Source organism: Lagopus leucura, unplaced genomic scaffold (genome assembly GCF_019238085.1).
Source record: "Lagopus leucura isolate 7727_CA_CO unplaced genomic scaffold, USGS_WTPT01 Super-Scaffold_73, whole genome shotgun sequence".
Taxonomy (NCBI): Eukaryota; Metazoa; Chordata; class Aves; order Galliformes; family Phasianidae; genus Lagopus; species Lagopus leucura.
This window is the reverse complement of record NW_024962252.1, coordinates 95204639-95215456: the sequence shown is the minus strand read 5'-3', so window position 1 is coordinate 95215456 and position 10818 is coordinate 95204639.

The window sequence follows — 10818 nt, the reverse complement described above, 5'->3', positions numbered from 1 at the left end:
TCACCAGAGCACACAGCCCAGATGATGCAGAACCCATCTGAAATGACTAAGCACTTCAGCAACCGAGCCCTCTGATCCCTCAGCAGTAGGCTTTGGCCATGCCTTTGCACCAAAACACCCATTTGCTATCAGGGCATCCCCCCGTGCAAATTTGCTCGTGTGTTTGGTTTGCAAGTGCCCTTTCCTCTTGCAGGGGGAAGGAGAGCGCATCCCATCGACCTGCAGGGCAGGGCACTCGTTGCTTTCCACAATGAAGGCACCCAAACAACACAGCTCAAGCAGAGGTTTGTTTGGGGTTGAGTGAACTCTGTCCCTTTTGGGTTTCCGCCATAGGAAGCCAAGTCCCTCAGGTCGAAAGGGCTGCCTGCTTGACGCAGGGGAAATAGGCAGCCCCAGCATCCCGCCTGGACTGGTTGCTGTACCTAAATGATTGGTGTGTGAACTTATGAACTGAAGCAGCAACTGGAGGATGTGCATCTTTGGGGCTTGCCCTTTCTCTGTGCAGTACAACAAAAAGCAGAGCGAAGGTTTGAGCTGGCTTTCTTCCCAAGAAATACTTTATTTTGGAGTAGCATGGAGACTTTGGGCAGCTTGAGTGACATGGTTCAGTGGTACGGTGGTGATGGGTTGATGGTTGGACACGATGATCTTAATGGTTTTTCCAACTTTAATGATTTCACAATTCTAAAGACTTCTGATAAAAACAAGATGAGAAGAGGAAATTCAGGAAACCCAAAATCAGAGAAACTGTACACGGTACAGAAAGGTTGGGTGCAGGTGAGAGGTGGATGCCCTGGGCATCCCTGTGCCCCAGGCTTTGCTGCAATGAGTGGGAATAGCTGCTGCTCTCACTGGGCCACACCAAGCTGTTCTCTGCAATTTCCTTGATTTTAAGCAATGTTGCAAAATGGAAATTCATGGGATCTTGGCCCTCTCTTGACCCTGATAGGTTATTAGGTGACTTCTGCTTTTAGGAGAACACACAGAACATTTTTGGCCATGCAGATCAAATGAGAGTGCTGCTCCCCACCCAGGCAGGTCAGCATGCAGTGCTGGGGCACTGTGGCTTGACGATGTCTCTGCTTAGGTTTTAATTACTGGGTCACCATTCCTCCCCTGTATGGAGAGGAGCCTATTCCTTTGCCTGTTCTCCTTCTGTGGAGGTGTTATGGAGTCTAGACAGGGCTGGGACCCACACCACCACTTCTCCACTCTTTTAGGTGTCCTGATGAAAGCACAAGTGTGATGTGACTCACCACACTTGCTTGCACAGGAGGAAAACTCATTTATTGCTCCCCTCTCTCACACCTTCTTCACATAAAATGAAGAATGCCAAACCACAATTCCAAATCCTCCAGCTTGTTTTGTGGACAGCTGCCCTTGGGAGGACCCTGGGCAGATTGGGCCAAGGAACAACCTTTCCTTTTTCCTGTGTCCATGAAGACATTAGGAGTCTGGAGCTGGTGGGGTTTCACATGTAACGATTTTAATGGGTGCTGCCTTAACTGAGACTGGGTCCTGCATTCCACTGAGACCTCAGGATGTCAGGATGAGCTCACAACACTTTATGGTTTCTGGCAAACCACTAACAACTGAGAACAAACACACATGGCATCAGCTCCCACTGATCTCAAAATAAAATGCAGGATTTTGAGAAGAAAAAAGAAATTGCTGTTTGCTTCAAGCACGGCTTCAAGGAATGCAGAAAACCTTTGATCTCCCGAGGCTTTGTGCAGCACAGCTTTCAGTTCTAGGAGTGCTCCGCTTGCATCCTGTTGGGTGTACATCTTAATATAGTTAATTTCTTCAATGCAGGGAAAAAAAAAAGTTTGCCTGCCTCATCTGTAATAGCAGGTGAGATTTGACTTGATGTATTTAATTACGGCGGATGGCACAACTGATTTCTTAGTCATTAATAAATGTATGAGGAACACATGAGTAAATGAGCTATTACACTAAAAATAAACAGCCCCCAAAAGTTACCAAAACAAGGAATACACAACTGGGTGGAATAGGATGGCAGGTGCTGCACGCAAGAAGAAAACTCCCCTGCTCATGTAGGTTAGACAGCCATAGCAATAATGATGTGTTATTACTACTTCTTAATGTATTGGCTACTGTGGCTGTTCTATAATATAGCAACTTTGGTCCTTGGGGTGCTGAAGGTTGGTGGTGAGGAAACATGGGTTAGGTTTGCTCTGACACCCTAAATAAATCACTGCATAATGCAGTGTGCTGAGGGGACCCCATCCTTCATCAGGAAGAAAGAACTTAAAAACCATATGGCTGATGACTTTCCTACAAGCATATGTTCTCTGCAAGGTCTGTCTGCTCCCTTTTCATTAGAAATGTCGTATTTTTACCTTCTTTTCCTTCTGCTTCCCCTTACTCTTGACCTTGCCCTTAATATCAGTAGCTTGCTCTAATAAATAATGTAGCATACAACCAGTTGTGGTCTGATCTTAGGTGGCAGATGGCCAAGAACTTAGCAATGCTTGTGGCATATAAGGGATCTCTACACTGCTCCCTTTGGGTGTTGATCTGATACCAGAGGGACACGGTGATTGTAGCAACAAGTTTTTCTCACTGTGTGCACGATCACCTCAGATCAGCACATGGACAAAGTATATAGGAGAAAATAATTGCATAATGAACAAGGTTGCAGCTTGCAAATGGTTCCCATACGAAGAGTGAGGTATCCCCAGTGATCCATTCAACTGTGATGTTTTGCCTTTTTTTTTATGCTACATGACTGATGTTGAGGTTTCCATAAGAAAACTTATTTGTTTGTTGTGTTTTGTTTTGCTTCAAAGTATCTTTGCTTTTAAAATGAGCTTTCCTTTTACAAATGACTCCAATCATGAACAATAAGGGGGAAAGTGCTGCTTTTCAAGGGTTCAGTGACTTGGAGGGAGAGTGAGGCAACTTTAGTTTCAAGCCAAATCAAAGACCTCAGCTGACCCCTCAGAAACTGGGGGAATCTTTTCAGGTCTATCAAGATTCAAGAGTAACTGCAAAAGGCATCTTCATTCCCTGTCTAAGGCAGAGGCTGAAAATCAAGCTTGGCCCCTCTGCAGTGAAATAGTGGGTAGAGTTGAGGAGAATGGGAGTGGAAATCTTTTTATGCAAGTGTTTGGAGCACCTCTCCTGCCCACTTCCAGCCATAGCAGCCAATATCAGGCCAATTGCTTCAGCATGTGGCCAGGACACAGGATGAGTTGTATCCTACACCAGGTCATCCTCAGAGACTGTCTGAAGCTGGTTGATGACTCTCTGCCATGGGGCCATGGGGTGGCTCTTGCAAGCTGCCCAGAGATCCCATCAGGTTGAAATGTGTGAGTCTGAGGACACAGTCCCAGTGGCATCACTTAGGAGCACACCTGAATGTGAATTGAAGAATTCATCCCTCAGCCGTCATACAGAGCAGCTCCGCCACGACAGCTTATGCATGAGACATGTTTACAGCTTCAGTAAACCATTTTCAGAGCCACAGAACAAGTTATTTTGGGATGCTCTGTGCTGAAGGCGACTTCTCCATGGTGACAATTTCATGTGCCTGCTCTGCTCTGTGATTCTGGCTTTGAAATAATGCTGGCTTTCAGATGCAGGCCCCATGTCTGTATATGCAGGGTGGCGGCTTGGTACTCTCCTCATTGTGCTGTCAGTAGATGCAGTTCTTGAGGAGTTCCCACCCAAAAGCCACCATTTTGTGTGGCACCAGTGTCAGCCTTCCTTAACCCATCCCACTCAGCTTTCTGGAAGAACACCAGGTTTTGCTAACAAGCCAAGTTTCTAGGTCCCTTGGCCTCCTGAATAAACAGGAGTGGATCAGAGATGTCTCTGGCGCAGCAGGACAGCTTCTGACCTTTGACTATGGGGATTTGAAGCCAAGCAGTGACTTGAGCTCAGCATGCGTTGGCCCCAAGGTTCTGGGGTGGACCCACAGCTTCTCCCAGTAGAGGCCACTGAAAGCCAGTGTCCTTAGGCCACGCTGATGGCAGCTTAGGTGTCAGGTCCCTCGGATGGCATGTTGGCTATGGACCAATCTTGAGCCACAAGCTACAGAAGGAAGAGATGCCTTTGCAGTGCTGTCCTAAGTGAGCACATTCTGCTCCTGTCCCCTTCCAGATTCCACTTATGGCTTCAGCACTTCTGCATTCCCAGTGAGGAGCTGTGACCTGACTCTGCAAGCGTCTGCACTGCCATCTGCCAAACAAGGTGCTAGCGAGCGTGACTAGCAGGATCCAGAGCTGGCCCTGGGATTGCAAAGTCTCCGTATCTGACTAAAAATGTATCATTTTTATTAAAGCCATGTGCCCATGGAAAACCTCACTCGAGGCCTGATGGCTCTTGTTCCTCCCCCACCTGCCTGTGGGGGATACAGGAAGCACAGGGCCTTGGGAGACACCAGCAGCGTGACCTACAGTGCACACTGCAGGGTGTTTGCAATGGAGAGACATTCAGATAGCTGTGGCCTTCCTGGCTATGTTTTTTGCAGGAAGAAGGTACAGAGTTCATAATAAACATTGCATTCAGTTGTTATCACATTAACCTCACAGCCTGGTCTGTGGGGATGAGGGATGAAGTCATGAAAAGTCCATATATTTGGACTGTGATCATGTAGATCCTGATAATCTGGTCCACGGTGCATGGGGTGGAGCTGGCAGCAGCTAAAAGCACAGGCTGCAATGCTGATAATGCCTGTGCCTGTGTTCGTGGGGTGAGGAAGGGGATTACAGTGAACACATGTAAGCCTTCCTTCAGTGCAAACTCCTCTGCCTGGGGCATGGGGAGGGAGTGCAGAGCTTGTGTCGGGTGTGCATTTGGATTGCAATGACGGTGAAAGCAGATTTTATAAGCGGGTTGTGTTCAAGTAGCTTCAGCACAGAAAGGAGCGGATCAGGCAGAAGCTGCAGGGATTACTGCACTTGCTAATTAGCTCACACATGAAAGCCCAGCGAGCCATCAGCAGATGCATGAGTGCCATGCTCAAGCATGCATGAGTACCCAGTTATCTCACGCTGGAGCACCCAGATAGTGCCTGCATGAGCACCCAACTCATCCCCAAGTGAGCCATGATTAAAGTCAGCACAAGGGCCTGATTAATTTACTCGAGAGACTTCTTCAGCTCATACCTAGGCACCCAGCCAATTCATGCATGAGCACAGAACCAGTGTAAGCAGGAGCACCCTATGACCTCATGCTGGAGCACTTGAATTGCTCTGGGTCCAAACGGGTGATGCAGAAGCTGCTCACTGGCAGTAAGATCCGCATTTTGGCTGCTGGTTGTTTGAACCAGTGCACCCGGACCAGAACCACCTCCATCTGTGAGCAGGGATGACAACCAGAGCCACCTGCTGGCACAGCCACAAACACCTGCCTCCACTCACCTGTTTGGGTTTAACTGCAGCTGCTGCTTGTTTGTTGTCAGCTTTGTTCCATGTTGCATGACCTAGTAAACATTAATAAACAGTGCTGGCTGGGACAAAATTACAAGTAATAACCAGGTAAGTACAAGCAGATTTGCACAAGAAAGAAGGAAAGGAGGTGCCTATGTTTGAGGCACTAAAACAGGCTAGGAGCAAGCTCTGCTGAGTGTAAAGCCCCATTTGTTCCCTTTGCTTTGGAGTAGACTTGCTTCCTATAGATCTCGGCTAATGTGAGGAAAACCAGCTTAAGCCTAAGGAAGAGTGAGCAGAGCTTTGTGCTGCTGTAGAGGGAGCAGCACAGTCCCAGCACGGGGCTGGAGCTCTAAGAAAAAGTCCATCCAACCCCACCACGTGCTTCTGGAGATGTGGTGCTAATCAGGGATGGGGAGGGCTGAAGTTAGGAAGTCTTAGAATAAACAAAAAGAATAGCTTTCCCTCTTCCTGAAACTTAAACTAGAAGCTGGCTTTGTCTTTATTATTGTTTTATTCTGTTAGGTTGCTGCCGGTGAGCCGTTCTCCCAATGAAAAATTTACAGGGCCAGCTAACGCTGAGAAGGGTCCTAAATTACTAAATGTAATAGTAAGATAAAGCCACAGCAGGGCAGTGACTTTAATGGAAATAAGCTGCTCGACTTTGCCCTTGAAAGTTTATGGCGTTTAAAACCATTGTAAACATGTCCATGTACATGGATACGGTTTCTATAGCAGCACAGCAACAGTTAAGGGCTTGCTCCCAAACATACCCCAAAGGAAACTAAAAATAGTGTATTCGTTGTATCAAAATCTGTATACATATTCGGGCAGACATACAGAAACCAGGGGTATGTGAGCCTCCATCCTCTTTTTCCCTCATTTCTGACAGGGAGCTGGAGAGTATGCTGGACCAGAGCCCAGGATGGAGTGACGCTGTGAGTGCTCATTGCTTGCTACCAGCTCTGCTGCAGCCACAAGACCTGTATGACCATTGGGTTTTATTGATTTTTACCTAAATCTTGGGTTCATGGGGTATGTGTGGTGCACCTGCCTTCCTGCAGCAGGGATGGGTGCAGATTGGGATGCCCGCATCTGCAGCAGTGTAGGAAAGGCACTGGCAATGGGATGCAGGGCATGGTGGGGGGTTGTGGAAGTTTTCTCTTGCCTTTGAATCGGCATTTAACCAGGTCAGGAGCTGGCTGCTCATCAAGGCAGGGCAGAAGTCTTTCCTTGCTTCACCGTGATGGGTCCCAGTTCCATTTCTGGGTGGCTTTTGCTCTCCTGTGCTGTCATCAGCAGTGTCCCAGTGCAACCCAACGTAATCTCCAAAGCAGAGATCTGTGTTCCTATGGTTTCAAAGTAGGAAAGAGGCAGGGAATGCCTTTCCTGGGAAGAAGCATCCTTCAGAATCTTCCCACCTCTTGACCACACACAGTGGCTTTGAAGTGACAGCATTCTCCTCGGCAGGAGTGCAAAAATGCATTGCATCGCTGAGAGTATACTGCACATCCAGCACAAAGATGCACAGCAGAGAAGCTGGCCAATGCATGCAGTAGGTACAGCATGTCAAAACCAACACCAAGAAATTTAACTTGATGCAAAGCAATGGGTTTCAATGCAGAGATAAGCACTCAGAACCTGCTGTTGGCTATAACTTGCACGCAGAGCACGGTTACGCTAGGCTATTTCCGTGCACTCTCACAGAACAGCTCAGTATTTAGGAAAACCCTAAATACAAAGTCAAATAAAATGCAGGAATACATAAATCATATCATTCGTAAAGGAAGCATTTTACTTCTTCCTTAAGTTGCTACTTCATTTACAGCAGCAGCCATCAGCTCGCAGCATCCAAAAGATGCAGTGAGAGTTACCCAAACACAGCCAGCATCGGTGCCTGCCCGGTCATAGCACCAAAGCAGGAGATCTTGGCCAGCTTTTCTCATCCTAAGGTTATTCCACTTTCACAACATAAAAGCCTGATGATTTTTACTTATTCCTTGCTATAAGCAGGTGTTCTCTTTCATTTTAAACAAGTATCACATGCCATAATGTTAATGAATGACAGGTCTCTGCTAATTCATTCTGCACGAGGGGATTTATCACAGGCATTAATTTGCAAACCGATGCCATCAAAAAGAAACGTTGCATTTGAGGATGCCCACCCAATAGAAAAGCCTTCTCATCTCTGAGATGCCCACAAAAAGTCATGCCCACCTCCTGTCAGGGCTAAATGGCACTTTTGGCTTTGGCCGTGCATTCCCAGCCAGTCCCATGCAGGCTGTGCCAGGGGAGAGCCCAGACATTCTGTCTCCCTGCTGATTTTACTCATGGGTTATTTAAAGCAGGCATCGATAGCTCTGCTCCGAGGCAGCTGAGCGCAGCCATCGATGGCTAATGAAGGTGAATGTCAGAAGTCATCATCACAGTGATTAGTGTAATTAAGCTGAGCTGCAAAATGCCAGCAGGAGCAGCAGCAAGTCCCTCTGATAGGAAGTTTGCCTCACTGGGCGGAAATCCAGGCACATCCTACACATCTGGGTGCACTGCTGCTGGCTTACTCCTGGTTGCCCTTTGAAGCTCTCCTGCCGTGCTTGCTATATTTCTTTGTGTTTTCCTTATGATGAGGCAAACAGTGAGTATTTTCCTTGCTGGATCATAAGCCCTGGAGCTTGCACCTCCAAATTCTGTCCCTGCAAAGAAAAGCCTACCAGGCCCATGTATTTTCTAGAGGGCAAAAGAGTTCCCCAGCAGAAGTTCCAGTGGAGCTTCTGTTGATTTGTCCTTACTGCCTCTCTATTGCACCTCTTCTCCTCATTCAAGCCTCCTGCCATGACATCACTTCAGTTCATCGTCTCCCCTTCCCAAGCCATAAAGCACGGGTGAAAATATCTAGCTGCCTACCTGAGGAGGCTGATATGCAGATTAATTAATATTTCTGAAGTGCCTCAAAAATTGCTGAGTGTTATTGCTACATAACAACTGTTGCTACGCAGGGAAAATTCCTGCAGCCAGATCCAGGCGTGGACACCGCACCTATGTTTCCTGCCCTTGCCGAGGTCACAGCCTGGCTTTGCTATGAGCACAGAGCCAGAAAAATCCCCGTTTTGGCTTCCTCAACACTTCACTTGTGCCATTTCTGCAGCTTTTTGAAGTGCCCCATCGGATGTATCCGTGTGCCCCATTCCAAAGCATCCCAGGTGGCGTTTTTGGTGGGCAGCTCATCTTCCCTGGGCAACCAGCAGTACCCAAAGCAGGGCCAACAGCCTGCCATGCAGAGCTGTTTGTCTCCTACGGCAGAAGTAGGGAGCAAGGGTGGGTCTGCCACGCTTGGCAGGCCTGGATACCACACCTCAGCATCCGAGTGACTCACAGGGCGCTCAACCAAGAGGCAGTTTAAATTCTCCTCCTCTTTTCTTGCAACTAGGCAACAAGCTTTTTTAAAAAAAAAAACAACGTGTTTTCTCCTAGTTTCCCTGCTGGGAATGTCTCATTTTCCATGGCTGAGAGCACTGCTGTAGTGTGCGTCAATTTGGTCATTGCACAGAGGAAGAGAGATGAATTGGGTTCCATCAGTGGACTTTGTGGTCCATCATCAAGCCTCAAAGACAATGGAGACGTGGACTAATTAAGCATGTCCTGAGTGGTTTTCTGGTCCTGAGGCCAGCTGGTGATGTACCAGTGCTGTCAAAGTTTTCTGTGACCTATCAAAGCTGCTTCCTTCAAGAGGTCCCCAGCTCAGACATTCTCCTAACCATTCCCAGGCAATAACTGGCCTGGAACAAAATGATGCTGAGTTCCTAGCAGCTGTCATTTTATTGTCATGGAAGCAGCCAACATGCCCTATGACCATCTATCACCAGGCCATTAGACATTTGTCCTTCCATGGAGGAACACTGCGTCTCCCTTGGGGCCATGCAGGAATCAACGGAACCACCAGATCCCCAGATGGTGCACGGTCAGGGCAAAGCATTTGCTAGGAAGGTGGGTTGCTGGCTCCTGGTAGCAAGTCTGTGCTTTCACAGCTCTCTGATTCATTATACGCTGCAATAAGCTGCTGTAACTCAAGTCTGCAGGCATCAGCCTAGGACAGAATGTTCTCCATTGGGTAATATTCAAAGAAAGGCTTTTTCTTCTCCTCGCCAGTGTCATGGGTACTTACTTCAGAGGAAGGTGCAAAAACCAAGGGGCTGCAGGAGGAGTTTTGCAGGTTGGGAGCACAAGAATGCAATAAATCAAATTCAGGGATGAAAAACACACAATAACATGCAACAGTAGGAGGTGCTTTCATCTTTCAGGTGGAAGCAGCAGGATTTGATGTTGGCTGCAATTATTTGGGAACAAGACACGGCCATGAACTGGATTCCAAAAAGCAAAAGCAAAACAAAAACCATTGGTAGCATCCAGAAACAGACCTCAGGGAAGAGGTCAACACAAGTGGCTGGGGAGGGCCCAGGTGAAAATCCCCCTGCAGCAACCACTAAACAAACATTTAGACAGAGCCCATGGTGGCCTCCTTCCATTTATCTTCTTACTGTGGATGTCAGCCTGAGACACTATGTTGAGGGAGAGCCAAGAAAGGAGTATTACCATGTTACCACACAGTTCATGTGTCTTAAATGAAAGCTGCCATGGGTCTTCTGGCACAGAGCTCCCAAGCAGAAAGCATGACGTTGTTTTCTATAACATACGGCAGGAGGGGCGGGGAGGGGGGGGCAGGGGGAAAGGCAGGGGAAAAAAAGTGCTCTGGCTGCTTAAACTGAATGTAAACAAAAACATACAGACATCTGTGGTTTTGTGTGTTTTCATGGGATCACAGATCTCAAAAGCTGCTTTGTTTCTTCAGCTAACCTGTGGTTGCACATGGCACAAACTGATGCATCTGAGGTCCAACAGCAGTAAGTGGGGACTAGTCTTTGTAGTGCCGTGGTCTGCTGCTTGCAGATGGGCTTTGTGGCACAGAGGCTTAGTTTTAGCCTGCCTTGGTTTCCGTGTGCATCAAAGGGGCTGTGAAGGTTCCCTCTGAAGCGGTCCCATGCTGCTCATCACTGGGCACCTCACAGCCCACACACCTGACCCATCAGTGTATTGATTTGCTCAATCCTTCCAGCGAAGAGCTCAGCTTTGACTCACGGTTGAAAGCATTTCCACCCGCCTGTGGGCTGACTCACTAGTGGAGGACAGATCATGGCAGCACGGTGCTCACCGTGTGTTGTGCTCACGGTGCCCAGTGACTGTCATTCAGGCCTGAGTCACCTTGCACCTCCGCTCAGGATCAGCCAAGCAGCCCTCAGAGCTGTCAGCTGGCCTTCTCCACGGGGTTCTCTTTCATCCTGTTCTCATCACCGCCCCTCCAGTTTCTCTCACAGGAGGACAAGGGGCTGCAAAGCACACAGAGGGCATCCAGGACCTCCTCCTT